Source organism: Accipiter gentilis, chromosome 17 (genome assembly GCF_929443795.1).
Source record: "Accipiter gentilis chromosome 17, bAccGen1.1, whole genome shotgun sequence".
NCBI lineage: Eukaryota > Metazoa > Chordata > Aves > Accipitriformes > Accipitridae > Astur > Astur gentilis.
In genome coordinates, this window is record NC_064896.1 from 16,997,526 (window position 1) to 17,015,902 (window position 18,377).

The following is an 18,377-nucleotide window of genomic DNA, read 5'->3' on the forward strand; positions in this document are numbered from 1 at the left end:
ACCAGCCTTGGATCTCTGAGTCCAGCCTGAGCATCACATAATCCCTTTCATAAATTTACTTTCTGATTGGGAAACACCTCACACACTATGGCTGCTGCTATAAAGTAATAACAAGTAAATCCAAGGAGTCTTTTGCCTTTTTAAGGGAAAAATATAACAAAAGTTACATGAGTCCCCTCAATTAAACAATGACTAAAACATATAGTAGCTTCCTTTAGACAAGCCCAAGGCTAAGTTCAGAAAAGTAGCTTGCTTCATCCAAGGGACAAGAAATACTTACTCCTTCCCTGACTCACACCATCAACTCAATCATCAAACCTCTTTCTTTTGCAATGAACAGGAGTTTAGGAGATGGTTGTGGGAAACAAACCTTGATATTGTTTAACCCGATTTCTATACCAGATATCTGCACTGGGAGCAACAATGGTAAGAGAAAGGGTTAACCTCTTTCCCACCAAGCTTTCAGTAGTGCTTATGCTGATGTTTCTACCACAATATCAAGCAAAATTCATCTCATTATAAAGAAAATAGATAATCAGCACTTACATTGTCTTCTATCCCTTGCAGGAAAGCTGAAGCAGGTCGAGTCAGATCCTAGCAGGAGAATCCAAGGTACCTGGGAAGTACCTGAAATAAAATAGATGGAAATTCTCGGGAAGGCAGTTCAGGCTGCTTGCTGCCATCAGGGCCTTCTGGAGCTCCAGAGACTGGGCAGAGGGTGAGTAACCACCAGGTGCATCCTCCGAAAGAAAGTATAGTGATGGAGACATTGAGAGCTGCACATACAATTGATTCAGTGATACTTATCTCCAATTTCTGGGGATGAATTGTGATTACAAACGGTCCTTTCAATCCTACTCGGCAGGTACAAATGAAAGGCGAGTCAGTTTTATCTCATAGCTGAACAAATAGCTGAAACAGAGAAAAGTACTAAAGACATAGGTCCAAGCGTTCTGACAGTGTATGTAATTGCAGCTATACTGGTTTTAACAGAATTCCACCTATTTACATAAGCTTTTGTGTGTAGGGGTGCTTGTCCAGGTGGTTTTCCATGGTCAGGAGCTTATTAGGCATTCATAATAATTGAATTTGGTAGCATTGCCAACTCTTAATGCTGCCTGACACTTCCCAGTGATTCCAGTTGCTCTTAATTTTGCCAGATATTACTAATTCAGGCTGGAATTGCTATCCTGGATATGTACCACTTTGTTGAAATTGTCACCAAACCCAGGTACCGCTTCCAAGGATGAAATTGGAGAAAAATACGCTGCTTTGCCTCTTTGTTCAACACTTATATATACTTTTTTTTTTTTTCAGTATATGTTTCTGTTTGGTTTCCCACACCTAATTGCAGTGTTAGACTCTTTCCACTACAGAAATTTTGCAATTTAGCAGAAGGAGAAAAGGAGGGGATGTCCCACTGTTAAGACTGTGGGCCTTGCTGCCCGCTGAAGAGGATCATGTATCGATCTGCTCCTTATCAATTCTCCTCACACTGGAAGGAGTCTGTGTCTTATCTTTCCAGTCGGGCTGGGTTCCCTCTCATTTGATCACTGGAGGGAAACCTGAACATGGCCAAGGGGTGGGACAAGAACATCTGGTCCAGGTTTGCTGAGGACTGTGCAGTAAGGCACATCTCAACAGGAACAGGGTGTCAGGTTATGGATCTTAGTAAATTATTCATCACCAATGATTCACTAAGCTGTGTTAATCAACAGAAATGACAATATATCTGTAAAAACATCCTTGTGATTGGTTACGTTATTATGTAGGAGCATTCCCCCAGCTTTGTGAAAATGTTCTACAGTTCCTGTATGTTTGACTTCATCTTCAGAGGAGAGGGTAAAAATAGACGGTCTGCTAAAACAGATTTTTATTATAAATTATTATTCTATAAAGTAATTGGAGAGATTATTAGAGATGACGATTACTTTGTGATTCTATCTACAGAAATGATACTCAAGGCCTGTCAGCCTGTTTGACGGGACTGCATTTATTCCCTATTTTGGGAACCACCAGTATAGTGGCTGTTTCAAGTCCAGAGGAAGGTACTCCACTAGCCATAAAACCAATCTGACCACCTTTTTATTTTGGACCAGAGTGTCAATGGTGTAAATTGACATAGCTCCACTGATGCAAATTTTCAGGCAGATTTGAAAAAGTGCCAGTTCCTGTTGCTTCATTCCAGTGGGGCTGTGCTTAAATCCACTGAAGATGTGGCGATTCGCTTTTAAACACGCACGAAGCAGTATTTCCTGGAAATAGTTCCCTTTGACTTTGGGCCTTTCAAACAAAAGTATCCAAAACCCTTAAAAGGTAAAAGAAAACTGAAGGGTTGAAGAAAAATTACTTAATTCTGTGATATTAGAGATAGACATAGTGATAAAAGAAAACTTCCAAAAGGCTTGAGTGGAATTTAAGATAAATACATTAATTAAGATATAGTTCACACAGTAATCTAAAATTTCCTGGAGACTTAATGAGTTTGGAGCCACTAAAGCTGCACTAAGCACAGGAGACATAATCAGAATCAGAACTGACACATAGCTCAAAATCATTTCAATTATCTCTTTCACTTACATTAGCCAGAATAACAGTAAACAGTCAATGGGATATAAGAAGCATAGTCAGGCAACATCAATGGGCAACAGACAAAGGCAGGGTCATACAGTATACTGAGAAGAGAGCTTGACCTTTGGAAGTGAAATATAGGGATTTTAAGCTCCAGTGGAATGTATCAGAATGGCCTTTTTCAACTTAAATGCATAAAAGGTCAAGGGGAGGTCATATTTGGCTTTGGGTTCATCAGCACGGAGCATATCCCAGCCCTTTCTTTATTCATTCTCATTTTAAAAAAGGGGGTTTTCAAACCTCTCTGGCATGGCATAAATATTCATTCTCCAGGGCCAGATTTTCAGTTGGTGTAAAACAGGATAACTGCATCGAAATAAGGAACCTCTGCCAATTTATACCATTTCAGAATCTGGCCATCCTGTTCACATTCTTCTAAGATACAGATATGACAATTTTGAAACTTTTCCTGGAGCAAATGCTTCCAACAATAATGATGCATGTTGAAATTTGAGACTTTGACATTTAAATTGTCTGGGGTTTTCTTTGAAAGGCATGGCAGGAGGTATCCTCCAGAAGAGCCAAGGAGAGAGTAAATACTGCAACAATCTAGTTTACTGTTTCTCTATGTGTTCGCCCTTCAATAGCAGTTTTATGTCTTTTTCAATATACCCACATTCTTTTTAGACAGGAAAGAACTTTTCTGTTCCCTTACAAATTGCTTTGAAAATGGAGAAAGACAAAAAATAAAAGGGCCACTCACAGATGACATTGCCACATTAACACAGCGAGGAGAGACCCAGTAGCCTGCAATAGGACTATGCATCCATAACAGGGCACCGTTTTGCCTCTCACACCTAACCAATTACATAGAAACTAGATGAATATAGGGTGATCATCCAGAGTCAAATGAGAGGCCACCTTAATGAAACAAGTATCCACAGTTACTTAATCTGAGTATCAGTTAGTCTCCTTTCTGAGGGAAAAGATGAAATCAAGTCTGACACCGTTCAGTGACTATTTCCAAAGGATCACAAATTGTGTGCCTTACTGCCTGAACCCAGGTATTTCACATCCTACTTTTTTAGTGCACTAAGGTAATCTCTAAGATGTTGGTAAAGAAAAAGTGCTTCTCTTTTTTAGGATAGAGAATCCATTTGAAGAAATAAAATAATATCAAACTTCTGCTGCCCTGGATAACTGTTTTTATCCTAAAATGGATAATAAATAGGAGTTTTTCTTTCTTTTTCTTTTCTTTCTGAAGAGTTTCAGATGACACTATTCAACAATTTTCAGAGACTCTTGGGAAAAACACAGCTCACCCCAGGTGGCATTGGTTTTCATGTGGCATTTCTTAGCCTTTATCCAATTTCACTTCTGCCCCTCAGCATGCAGGACAATCAACACAAAACAGTCAATATTTCTCCATATTGAGAGTCAATTCCAAGGCAGAGAATCTCATTTTATTTTTTATTTTATTTGTCTGTAATATGCTTATCCTTAAATGAACATTTTAGACACAGATTCCAAATTATGCATTCATTGGAAAGATTAACTCTGATTAACAAATTCATGCTAAACAACTGTGTTTAATTGGATTTTTGTAAGTAGCTAAATGTGAATGCTTCTCAGTTCTTCTATCTGGAAAACAAAACAAAATGTAATTTTAAAATATTTAATGAGGAACAAACTCTGTGCTGCTGACCTATCTTCACTGGTGATGTACCCTTCTTCCCCGCATTCCCCTGCATGCAAAGTTCCCCTAATCTAGTCCTAATAATGGTTAAAGTTATCTGTCTAATCAAACTAATTAGCACTGGTGAACGGAGACATAATCATAATAGAAAGCAAATGCCAGTTTTACAAAATGAAAATGCCATATGTGCAGTAATTAGTGAACCACAGGCACTTTTTATAAATCATATTTATTAGTTCGTAAACAAATCAAACCCTAAATGAAATGAAAGTTACCATTAACAAACACCAATGAATAAACAGATACAATGACTAGCCCTGCTGCGTGGACTGTGCAAGGAGTTGCGTAAGGGTACCCCCTTCCTCTGAAAGGTCCCCTAGAGGTGTTCAAGGCTTTTTACAGAGTACTTCTGTGTCATCTTGAAGTCACAGCATGGATGTATTAGCTGATCTAGGGAAGCTGCAGTTTGATCATATGGGCTGTTCTTGTCTGGAGACCAGATGGTCATAAATTAGGATATTCAGGTTACATCCATGATGAAAAATGTAGTACTAATAAGTACTCTAATAGTGTTCTACAGCAGACCAGGTTTCACCAGAAATTTAATGTGGATTTTGTCACCTTGCATAAATAATGATATAGTATGAAATATATTTAAGGGCAATCCCCCCCCACCCGCCAAAATTGCCAAAACGCATGAACCTCTGCTTGGCCTTAAAACCCAAATCTTCTTCCTTTTACTGATGGTGGTCAGGTCATTCCTTAAAGGTGATTATAAGAAAAGACAAAAAAGGATTTGTAATTAGAACATTTTTGCAGGTTATAAATTTTCCTAAAAACTCGGCTTAAAGGAGTTTCAATTACACATTGATGACTTCTTTCTCACTAAGAAGCTCAGTATCTGGCTGATAAAACCTAGCCACCAGAGGCACACTTTCAACTGGCTTCAGACTGAATATACAAAGGGCTATTTTACACCTCAGACACACAGCTTAAATATATAGTGTTGGAGAGACACACAGCCCAAAGATATCGTATTGGAGGCTCAGACTGAAAAATCTGACTCAATATTCACAGGAAGACTTAGTTAAAATTAAGAAGGTTTGTAATAAATAGCACATATCAGTACATATCTGATCACAATTTTCATGGCTTTCCTCTCCCACAGGAAATACTGGCAGCAGAAAATGATGAAGAGAGATTATATTTGGAGGTAGAAAACCTACTTAATTCCTCCAGCTGTTAAAATAGTCCATAGGCTGAGACCTCTTCTTCAGATTAAGTGCTCTTGGATTTAATATAACCTGGCTATTTTCAAGCTTTGGTCAGAGACCAGCTTTCCTTTCTACAGTTTTGCTTAGAACACTGCAGGACTGGGTGTTGGTGGTTTTGGTTCTTGAACCCTTTTGCTCTTGACAAAAGGAGCAGCTTCCACAGCTGCTGCAGATCAGATCAGATCATGAATTCTCCTAAGTCTGCAGATACTCAGATCTGAGTCTTAGCTTAGTCACATCCTTCTTCCCAAGCTGATGGTGTCACCTGGTGAAGCACTGTTTAGGAACAGCCTGCGCACATTCGTACTCTGAGGTCATGGCACGATATGTGCTCAAATCCCCACCTTTCGAGGTGAGAACACAGCGTGAACTTGGGAAGCAGAAGTACAAACCAACTTTTCTGTAAGTGGTAGGTCATACTATTCCCTTTGGTGCTCATTTTGAAAACGTTAATTAGAGTGGGTATTTAATGTGACTCTCCTGTAGTATGTACATGAATAGCTCAAACTAATCTCACCCCGCCCCAGCAATTCCAATGTACGCTGTAACAATGTCTGAAACATTAACAGTGAATTAATTATAATTGTGCAGTGGCGCCTGGCCACTTTGCTTTCTGTCTAGTTTATCTTTATTTTAGACTAAAGAAAACAACAATGAAAGAACAAACACGCAATAAAATCTGTGCAAGAGATAGAAAGCAGAGTATCCCCATTTTGGTTCCCCTCTTGGCTATACCCCCCATCTGGGTGGGAAGCATGCTTTTTACATTTAAAAGTGCAACACAGAGAAAACAGACCCAAAGCTGCAAGCATGCTGTGCATTTAAATTTGATCCCTTTTTTGTTTGTTTATTTTCCTGTACTTCTTTGGATTGGACAGGAAGCTTAAGCATTGCAATGCAGAAACAAAGGCCATTTTCACTGTATATTTGGTCTGGCCAAGACTAAGAGGTCATACCAATATTGTGAAGAAGCCTGAGCAGGCAGGTTTTTTCCCCAAAAGAGCTGAAATGAATCCACACAATCATCTGAATACTTGTGGATTTTGAAAATGGAGTATTACCAACCACACATGGTCCAAAACAGCCGCTCAAGATTCCACAAAAACCATGAAATTGCCTTTATAATTATTATACTTAAAAATAACAATAACACAACAGTTTTCTTCCTTTATTTTCTGTCTTCTGAGCTCCTTGGGCACTTTTATTTATTTACACCTCCAAGCAGAGGCTTTCATGAAATCTCTTGTTTCCAAGACCTGGAGCTGTAGAACCCTTTCCCCGTCTCCATCACAGGCTCTGGGACAAAATCACAAAAGGTTGACTACTGCAAAGCGCACCGATGCCCCCCGGCCTGGGGTCCTGCGGTTGGCAGAAATGCCATGTGAGGCAGCCCAAAGGGCCTCACACACATTTTAGCAGTCTGGGGTGGGATTTTTACACTCACTGATATCAGCAGGAGCTAAGGTTAGTCCTAGCAGCGTTGGAAGAACGTACTTTAAAAAACCTTGTTCTCCCTTAAACAGGTGTTTTGAATCTGTTTGTCATGGAGCAGAGAGGTGACAGGCAGGAGAGGAAGGAAGACCTATGATATAGCAGAGAAAAGGAGGTGTGGGGAACCTTTGGGGAGAAAATAGAAATGAAGGATAAGTCACTCATACAAATACCCACGGGCTCCAGCCAGCCAGGCCCTTTCACAGCACTCAAATGCTATCAACACCCTATTTTACTGTTTCTGGAGAGTAGTTTTAGTCTCACCTTCGTGCAGAAGGTATAAAGCAACCTGGACTCCCACTGGAAGTGCAATTTCAGAAAAAACGACAGGACTCCCCCCCAGTACTGGAATGCTTCAGGGGCACCAGCCCTGTTCCTGCTGAAGACCAAGGGGGATTTCTTAGTGACTAACGTGATCTGGAACAGGGGAGATACCTGACTCTGCAAAAGCCTGATGAATGACTACAAGAGGCAGTGAAAAGACCCCTGTCGACTTAAATAGCCGTTAACTGTTTAACTAACTAAATGGGCTTTATGGCTGCTTTGCATTAAAGCTGGTAGATATCAGTGATCTGACCCCAGCGTTGTAAACAGCAAGACAGAGCTTTAATTTGCTTATTCTTTGAAGACTGGCCTTTTAGCATTCTAATAAAGCAGGAGTCTAAACTACACAGGATAAACTACAGTATGTTTGAAATAATTATACTACATGGTTAAACAGTCATTACTGTAGGAGGACAAAGACCAAAAAGATTAGTTCATACTAAATATTTCTCTTAAGTGATGTTGTTTTCTCCTCCTAATTTGGTTTCCTTACAACAAACTTTGCCTTCACAATTATTCCCTTGATTACTGTAAGAGTGCCAACGTAATTTAGTATTTGGGGCTGGTACACAGAGCCTGGCAAAAACCTGACTCAAGCAACTTTTGCTGCAGATTGGAGATTCGGCTTACTGCACAGAAAGCAGTTTTCTATATGAAAACTATTAAAGTATATGAAGAGTAATTAAAAGCATCAATTAAGAATGTGAAATACAAATAATTTTATATTAGCCAGAAAACTTATTCTGACATACTAAAATCAGTGCTTAAAAGAAACTGTGATGTGGGCTGCCACTTATTCAGAGCTCTAAAATACTGCCAAGTGGTGTCTAAATGTATCATTTGATGCGGTGGTATTTATAGGAAAAGAATTTATTCTTACAATTTAAATTGGTGTAATACACTGTCACAGTGTTCATCTGTATGAAGATACCCAGAAGTGCCACTGCTATGCTGGCAGTTAAACTTAATTCTGCAAACAAACTTTTCTTTTTATGTGTGTGGAAAAGACACAACCTGACATACTCTACACTCCAGCTTTCCTGTGCCAGAAAAAAGGGCAACCACACTATCAGTTTCCCCCGTGCTTTGTCACATTTTCCTGAATTCATTTTTACTGTGAAAGAGTAACCATTTAACTGATATTTCATTTTAAAGTTAATCTGTGAGAATTATGAATACATATAATGGCTTGTGCTGGTTTTGGCTGGGATAGACTTAATTTTCTTTCTAGTAGCTAGTATGGGGCCATGTTTGGGATTTGGGCTGAAAACAGTGTTGATAACACAGGGATGTTTTCGTTATTGCTGAGCAGTGCTTACACAGAGCTGAGGCCTTTTCTGCTTCTCTCCCCATCCCACCAGCGAGGAGGCTGGGGGGGGACAGGGATTTGGGAGGGGACACAGCCCGGACAGCTGACCCCGACTGACCAAGGGATATTCCAGACCATACGACATCATGCTCAGCATGTAAAGCTGGGGGAAGGAGAAGGAAGGGGAGGGATGTTCAGAGTGATGGCGTTTGTCTTCCCAAGTCACCGTTATGCGTGATGGAGCCCTGCTTTCCTGGAGATGGCTGAACACCAGCCTGCCGATGGGAAGTGGTGAATGAATTCCTTGTTTTGCTTTTCTTGCATGAGCAGCTTTTGCTTTACCTACTAAACTGTCTTTATCTCAACTCATGAGTTTTCTCACTTTTATGCCTCCAATTCTGTCCCACATCCCACCGGGGGGTGGAGTGAGCGAGCAGCTGTGTGGGGCTTAGTTGCCAGCTGGGGTTAAACCCATGGCTCTATGGCAGAAATTTCCTGTTTTACATACGGTTGTGTAGCTTTTTCCTATGGACAGTCATTCCAGAAGGTTGGACTCCTTTGTTCTTCAGTTACTTTCAAAGAACAGCAGAGACACTTCACACTGGTCTTTCGCAGAATGCAAAAAAAGCAGTTACTCACCATCTCACACGCGACTCCTCAAAAAGGTTATGGATGAGATTTTTATGGAAAACAAGAGTTAGAAGAAACTTCAGTCAAACCAACCTTGCTGTTGCTTGAGAAGTTGCTGCTATTAGTCTCTAAAATCTGCTGCTGCATGTCAAGATGTTATCTACTTGTCACATTGCTGGCACTGACACACAGTCCTGGGGAGGATGATGCACAAAAGACAATTCTGGATCACTTCATGCCAAAATGAGAATAACCTCTCTTAGCATGTGTGTGCACACACACATGCAGCATTGAGAGACGAAGAGAGACCTGCTGTTGGAAAAAGCGGGACACCAGTTGCCTTCTGGCACTCACCCTTTGCTAAGGTTCTGCTCAACAAATAAGTACTCTTCTGCTTGTCTTTGAAAACAAAGAATTCACAAAAACTGTAGAGAAATTCCATGCGGGGACGGATGACAGGACACCAATATGATGATCAAAGTCGCCAGTTTATTGAGCATAGCTGATCATTCTTATACAATTCTCTAAGTTCCTTAAAAGCTTTGATTGGTTGCTGCATGCAAGCATATAGTGTCCATGTGCACAAGCATAGAATATGATTGGTTATATCAACACTGTACACGCACATAAACATAAGATATAATTGGTTATACTAACTCTGTACACGTGCATAAACATAGGACATAATTAGTTATATCTACTGAAACATGCGAAACTTGTCTCAGTCTAATTGGTCAAGATAAACTGCCGAATTGAGGTTCTTTGTGCCAAGTTCCCTTTATCGTGGAATGCACACCTGTGTTCTTCTAATTGGCATCTTTCTTTTTTTGTCTTCTTGTTTATTCTGTTCAAGGCCTTCTAAAGGCGTCTGGAATGCTCTTGTGACCATTAGCTAAATATGTGTCCACAACAACCAAAGAATTCTTTAATGGAAATGATGCAGAACAAAAAATTTTTTTTATTTGGTAACACCCTCCACCTGTATCGAAAGACAAAATGGCAGTAGCCTTATATACGTACCAAAAGAGGAAGGTTACAATACAAAAAATTGGTGCACTAAAGGATTGGTCCTGCAACATATGACATCACATCCATGGAATGGTTTAAGGATTTATTATCAACCCACACATAAAAGGGACAGTGAAACTTTCCCTAAAGTTGTTAACAGTTGATGTTTCTCAGCGTAAGTTTCTGGGGCCTCATGAATTAAGAAATTACTCAAGGAAAAATATATGCAAATTATTCTCTCATATTGATGTGGGAGAACAAACTTTGGGGACTGTGTACCTCATCTATGGATGTTTAATACTATAGAAGAAAGGAAAAAGAAGAAGTATCATGTCTGCTTTTTAAGATAAATGTAAAATTTTTCAAGAGCAAGAAGATGACACATAGCCCTGTGGTCCAACCTAGTAACTGCATGATGACATCTTGTTCAAGAAGACCTTGGGAACATAATGAGGTTCAAAAGACAGATTATTCTTCAGACCTTTTCAGGAAGACATAAACACACACATTCCCTTGCCACGTGTTATGCTCTGCCCTCCATCCACAGTCAATTCAGAAGTTCAGGCCAATGCAGGAGCTCTTGCCTGGGAGTGCAACTTCTCAGATGCCAGATAAAACACAATAAGCAGGAGCAAGCAGCTGGTATGTACTCGTTGGTGACGTTGCATCCAAGCAGGGGCATGAAAAGAGGAATTAGTGATAAGAATGGCGTGAGAAAAAGACTGTTTTCTTCAGCAACTCCAGCAGAACTGAGGAGTACAGCTGACTCAGAATATTATATTTTGGGCAGCAAGAGATTTTGGGTCTTCACCAAACAAAAGAAATATTCCATTGCATCCAGCCAGACCAACAATTTCATGTGAGTTACAGCAAACACATCCTGAAAAGCCAGTTGGATAGTTTCAATTCAAATACACTGCAACATGCTTTTTTATAGCTCACTTTCCCTCTGTACCTACCTATGCAGATAGGCACCTACATATACCTTATTTTTTACTACATGATCATGCTTGCCTTGAAAAGCCTTATTCTCACGTGCTGAGTTTAACCCTTTACAACTACTACTGTAGCTGTGTGCCAAGATGTTGTTGGAAGAAAATGGTGCTGTAAAAGTAGACAGTTTATCCCTTTGCTAGCTCATCAAGGGAACAATCCAAATTGTGAACCCAAGTCCTAACCTACCCTTACTCAAAGTGCTGTAGCAGCAGGCAAAGTCTTCATCTACTTCCCTTGCCAATCACAGTCAATTGTATTAAAATATGTTTTAGAAACACATATGCTGGATCATCTGAAGAACAGCAGTCTCAGCTCACTTGTATTTTTAAGCAAGATATGATTGTAAATCTTCCATCCAGAAGAGTAATGTGTTAACCCACTGTGCCACCTAATCCCTAAGAGTCTCATTTTGATTGTACAAAAATAATTTAGGGACCTAACAGTTTAAAACTGTCTTTTCTGGTGCCTAAGTGCTTCATTTTAATAGATATTAGCTGTTAAAGATACTCATTTTAACAATGACATTTACAGCTTTAACCAGTCTATCATAGAGCACAAGTGCATCACTTAGCAGGATAGTACTGTTTAAAAAATAATCTACCTGCTTTAATGCATATTGGAGTATATTAGTTGATGTCGAATTAGGTCATTTTAACCCTTCAGCTTTTTTCAGGACTATGAATACACTTCAGACCCTTTTAGTTCAACATCAAACTAAAAGATTTTTCCACACAATCCTAATATTCACTTACGTGTCCTCTTCCATTTAAATTCCTTTCCATTATTTCCTTTCAATTAATTAAGCCTCACAACATCACCGCAAAGTGTTTAAGAGCTACCATCCGCAGTTTGGGGTTGCAGGCCTAATCCAGCATCGTAAACCTTCTGAGAGATCCCAGATGTACAGATTCCTGCATATCTGTAACCACAGCCCTACCCTTCTTTTGAAGCAAAATCATAAGACAGCGGATAATGAAGAAAATGTCAATAGGCTGTATAAACATGCACTGGAAGTCTAAGAAGCTGATTCCTCCTTTGTTGCTAAACGCAGAAGAATAGCCATGCTAGATCAAACAGCAAATCCAATTAACACAGTATCTCCTCTCTCATAGTGGCCAACTCTTAGGAAAGAATGTGAGAATTATGTTACACCATCTCAGGTTCTCAAAACCAAAAATTTAAACACCTTCCTGAGCCAGACCTTGTATCCAGACCACCTTTAAAGAACCCTGCAGCCTTTTCTGGTCTATCTCTATTTCTGCTCAAAGTGGAGGGTTAGGAAATGAAATGAGGGTGTGGGTCCCTGAGCAAGGTAGAGCCTTGGCCCTACACAGAAGTGACTACTGTCCATCAGCTGACCAGAGGTCATCTGCTGGCTCTATAGCATCCATAGGGATTGACACATCTCTCTGGGAGCAACTGGTGGAAGGTATTGCACTTCTGCGCGAGGCCGCATCTCTCCATTTCCCACTGAATTCTTGCAGGCGGGGGAGCTGCTGCCATCCCCAGCAGCAGAAGTCCAGCCCAGTGGAAGACTCCAAGGAATCTTGTGGAAGCTGGAAGGTTGTCCTCGCACAAAAGCCCAATGCCACCCATGCACTGAAGTAGGTTGCTATTGAGCTGCTGACTGAAGGCATCTCACGCGACTTCAAAGCAGTGGAGGCCACTGCTATTTGGAGACACGGTCAGGCAGCCATTTGCCAATAATGTGTCCGTATGGGCCTGTCTGAAATAAGGAAGGGGCAGCACACAGGGCCGCATGTGCTCCACTGACTTCTAGTTGCATCCCTTTGAGATGGGCAATGAAAACTACAGAGACCTCCTGAAACTTGGGTATGCCACCAATTTACACATTGAAATAAATATTTTCTTTTCTGTTTTCTACTCTTTGCTTAATAATTCGTAAGATTTTCCTTGCTTTCCCAGCTGCTGCTGAGCAATAAGTAGCTATTTTTAGAGAGCTAATCACTGTGACTCCACAATATTTCTTCTGAGTTGTAAAAACTCATTTGGCCTTGCTTAATCTTATGTGGTTGGCTATGTAGATATTGTCAGGACTCTTATTTTCCAGTGGGCATTACTTTGACCATATTGACATTTCAGTTATCCAGTAATGGGAATGCCACAGTCATTAGGTAATGGGACATCCTTCCACTACTGTATATTTGACTCTCTTGCTATATGTTCATGCTCTAGAGATTTGAATGATCATGGTGTTCAGATTTCACTGCATTGTTTAGGACTTGGGAGAAAGACAGCTTACTGGAAGGGGGATATTCTTTGTAGATGTAAATTTTGATAAAGTTGTCCGCACTTTTTTAATATCGCATGTCATGTCTGATCTACCTTATGAGGAACACAGCATAAACAGTGATTTAAATATAGGTGTCTGAAAACTGTTAGATTAATAGTTAAAACCACTCTTCTATCAGTCTGTCTAGCACATTGAGTTTTTTCAGAGGTTATCACACTTTTGCAGGAGAGCAACAGAAAGTAAGCAGGACCACAGAGCACATCAGATATATTATTGCTTAGTAACTAGAGGTTAATAAAGCCATTTTCCAGATACAGAATTAAAAAGAGATTAAAATGTCATCTTCTCATCCTGAAAATGATGTAACACTGTGTGCAAAATTCAAGGTTTGACACAAGGGTACAACACCACATGAAAAGATAATTTGTCAGGCCCAGTTCAGGAAAGAGTTTCTTGTTGTAGGAGTACATGCTTCACTTTATCACTTGCTAAAGCATCTCTGCTTTTCTGAATAGCAATAGATTTAAGCATCTGATGTAGTCTTCTGAATGAGAAGTTCTAATGCCAATTAAGTTCAATTCACTGAGTCTAAGGCTACTTACTTGAAACAAGATACCGATACATTTGCATACAATAAATGACAGGTTGAGCATCTGCAGAGTAAAATGCTGGCCTGCTGATAGGATGCAATTAAGACAAAAAGAACTTGGGGATACTTTTTCCTTCAGCAGACCATGCAAAACTAAACAGGAAATGGGCTCAGATTCCCACCAGAAAGCTGAGTATAGCACCAGCTAGCATAGCCATTAGTATTCACAGGGTTTTAGCAAGCTTAGAGCTCTCTGTAAGAGGTGCTGGGCAGCCATGGGTGGAGCTGGATAAAAGAGGTAGTGTCCTCCTATGGAGCACTAAAGTGTTGCTCATAGGAGCCACTGTTCCCTTTGTGAACTGGAAAAAAATCACCCAAACGGGTCATGTAGGACAACAACAAACCTATGGACAAAATCATGCAAGCAAATGGAAAATTAAAACACCCTATGCAATGTACCGTCACAGAGTTCTGTGCACGTGTGTGTTTGTGAATACGTTGTGTTCGAAGTTCTGAGGAATAGATTAAAAATTTGTTAGATAAATAAAACCAGGAAATAAGTAAAAGAACTTTGTACTATCAAAAATAGCATGTGCTACAAAAATACCTGGGAGATCACTCCAGGTGTATTAACTATTGACAAACTGCCCAAAGTGCCAGTTTTTGGGTTAATAACTTTGCGTAGGATACAGAGTGTGTTGGTTGGGTTGTTGTCCTAAGGAGTTGATACCAGGCAATACACTTTGAATTTCCCTGTACTTCATCAGGGCAAGATGTGAAAAACAAAGCACATCCTAAGACTGACATCTCAGAGGGTTTCTGAAGTGTTTATGTTCAGGCTACGCGATTTCCACCCATGTATGAGAAGGAATGTCCAGGGTACACACTTGACAAACGTAACCCTCTCGACAGCCTGTAACATGTCACAAACCAGAAGATTTAAAGTGAACATGAAACTGTCCAACTTCTACTTTTGTTTCCCATCTGGGTTTTTGCAAGAGAAAGAAAAACAAAAGAGCTGACAACTGACCACAAGGGATGTCCATACATCTCTACTAAGGGAGCAGCGTGGTTTCAGGGACAGGCCATTTCACCCATCTAGCCAGCAGACTTGAAGTCTCAACCTCACTAATAAGTGATTTGTGGTCAATCACTATGCTGTGTTTCTTCTCGTCCCTTGTCTACTTAAGTAGCAAGAAATTAACACGAGACCTCAAACTGCTGATTTTTTTTGCTGAACAATATGAGCAAAAGTAATCCATGTGATTCGCCCCCCAAAATCACCTAATGACTTAGTGACTTCACTTCCTTTCACAGGGACTTCTTGCACAGGAAGCAACAGCCACTTGAGATACTTAGCTATACAAATGCATCCTGGAAGTGAGACCACGACTGCCTTCCACCACAGCCCTTCAGCTAGTAAACTTTTTGGTGCCAGGATCTTGTAACAGACTTTCTGTGAGCAGAAGCCAGCCAGGTACTTGTGAATCTGCAGCTCAGATCATCAAATTCCTTGACATTAGCATCCACAGTGCTGTTGATTTGTGTCCCTCCAAATATGACACCGAGGTTGCTAATGTGGTCATTCCTGTAGAACTCATATCCGATTAGCTGAAAGAACAGATGTGCTCCTTCTAAAATTTGCATTACCCATTTCCACCTGTAAGAATAATACTATCAGCTTGCCAATTACTCATGGAGACTTGAGTTTGAACTCCAGACCCAAATCTTTTTACAAGCAGTACGTTTAACGAATCAGTAGTGCACTCTGCAAAAATGCAACTAGACTGGAGTTGGAGAAAACATATGTCTCTGATGTGCGCCATTGTGATGTTTTATGTCAGTTTGCATCAGTCAAGCTTGCAGTTTAACTCTGTTTCAGGGGTTTTTTTACATGCATCAAAAGGTTTGTCATTTTTCTGTGATTTAGGTAAAGGTAGGTTAGGTAATAAAATTCTGTGGGCTGGCAAGCACTGAAGCAAACCTCAGCTTTTAGCTTTATGTTCCCAGATGCCTACATTTCCAGTGGGTAGTGTGTCATATGTCTAAAGAAAATGAATGCTAATGAAATAGAAAGTGGTGAAAAGCTGCTATAATGGTAGAAAGTTGCTCAGCTAATAGAACAGGTTCTGGTAAAGGCAATTGATAGAGCTTTCCCAGAGGTCTAAAAAATAATTATTTAAATACTTGTATGAGCAAAGAGTGGGGAACTGGGAGTGGAAAGGGTGGGGGGCGGATCCATCTGTGAGTCTGCTGTATAAGGGATCTTCTGGAGGCTACCTAATGCGCGCTGTCACTGCTTTGTGGGTTCCAGGGAAAAACTCTTCCTCTATTCTTTAGCTCAGAAACCAGCTTGCTGCTGAGACACACTTCTGTATTACGTTAGGGACAGAGTAATGGATTTTGAACTATGTCTCTTCCATGGAAATCCTTCTTTCCCCCCATCTGGAAGGCAAAAGTATTATGTCTGCTTCAGCCCAGAACTGTCATCACATAGGAACTGACCCCAGAACTGTCATCACACAGGAACTGACCCCAGACTTTTCAGAAAATTCACAGATTCCATCAGCTTTTTTGTTAAAATGTCACATTCTTCCACTCTTAAACATTTCACTAAATGCAAGAGGCACAGGGGACAAAATGTTGGCCTTGGCAAAGCCAAGACAGGATTAAAACCCTAGAGCCCTTTCAAATCCACAGAACTGTTTTCATTTCACTAAGGGGATGGCAATGGGGAGGGGAAATTGCAGCTATTTTGCCAATGTTTTTCCTAAGGATTTTTTTAAATTGAAAACTTGAAAATATGACTCATTTTCATAACTGACATACACACAAGCATATGGTTAAGAGAGCGTCAACTTTCCAGTCAACTGTCTAGGTCACCAGAGGTCTGCCACCTTCAGCCAGTAGTTTTTGGAGGATGATGTTTCATTAGTGGATCAAATCCATACTTGAACTTGAATCCAGCTGGCACACATGAGGCCTTCGAACTGACAAGCTGTTCCTTGGAGCATTAGCAATTCTCTCCTCTCCTGCCCTATATTTAAAGCCAAACATTGGCAGTGTGATGGACTACTTCATCATGGTATTTCACAATGATGTTATAACACCCACATTTCTGAACCAGAGCACATGGAGCTCCAGGAAATTCTGCATCAAATCTCAGCCTGAGCAGTTATTGATAAGCATCTTCCTGAACGAGTCAGGCCCTCCTGTCCTCCGAGAGCAGGGAGCTCAGGTAAACTGCCCTATCTGCCCCTGTCTTGTTATGAGCCCTGGCTGAGTCCCTCTCCCCTCCCCTGCAAACACCAACTCTTTTCTCGGCTCCTTATCCAGTTTCATTCTGAAAAGCCACTGCGATCTGGTGCCAAAGTTCACATGCAGATACTGCACCAGGCTGCTAATAGCTGTAAAGTTCCTCTCTTCTCACACCCCTCTCAAGCGCTCATTTGTGACTAAGCAAATCTTATGTTCAGGAGAGAGAGATGTCTTACTTCATTGCTTGTGTAGCCCTGCACCATCACCTTCAGTGAGGAATACAACAGACTAAAGAAAAAAGAAAAAAAAATTTCTATTTTTCCACACGTTTGGTTTACAAACCACAAAAATCCTTGCTTTTAAGTACAACGTGTTATATAAAAAGCAGGCAGTGATGGCCTGTCTTCAAGCTGCAGTACTCTGTCTGTATGCATCAATTACAAAGAAGGGCTTATTCTAACAGAAAGTGACCCCTTGAATGCTTGTATCTTTTTTGCCTTAAAGTGGTGGCACGGCACTTCCTGCACACCGATAACTAAAATGATGGACTAGAGCTGAGATTCAGTTTCTGGTGATAATTGTCTAGTGCCAACTGCCTTCTAGGTCAGCATCTGCCTTCACACTCAAAAACCAATTCACACAAATACTGGATTGCTCACTGGTAGTGAAGAAGCATTTCATGAACTTTGGAAGTAAAGACAGAGCTTCAGGGTTTCATTCCAGGTCCAAAATTTATGATGTTTTCTGTGCATCACAGTGCAAGGGTGTGTAAGCCAGTCTTAATGGAAAAGCTTTGGTGGCATTCTAGTTAGCTTTGATTTAAAGCTTAATTTAGGTCCTGAAAAGGGTTAGTGCATCTTTACAGCCATCTTGTAATTCTCCAAGAGTCCTGCCATGAAGTTAGCCAAGTCCACATTTCAACACGGCAGGGTCACTTTCAGATCAAAGAGGTACTCAGACAACTACCAAAATCCACT

At 40.5% G+C, this 18,377-nt stretch overlaps 1 long non-coding RNA gene across 1 annotated transcript in view; it reads right to left on the reverse strand.

Moving 5' to 3' along the window:
• Nucleotides 1-545: 545 nt before the first annotated feature.
• The window catches only part of LOC126047169 (uncharacterized), a 163,197-nt gene continuing 145,365 nt past the window's right edge, over nt 546-18,377 (reverse strand). The window contains exon 3 of the long non-coding RNA XR_007508518.1: nt 546-627. This is a non-coding gene — a long non-coding RNA (uncharacterized LOC126047169). The remainder of the gene's footprint in view (nt 628-18,377) is intronic.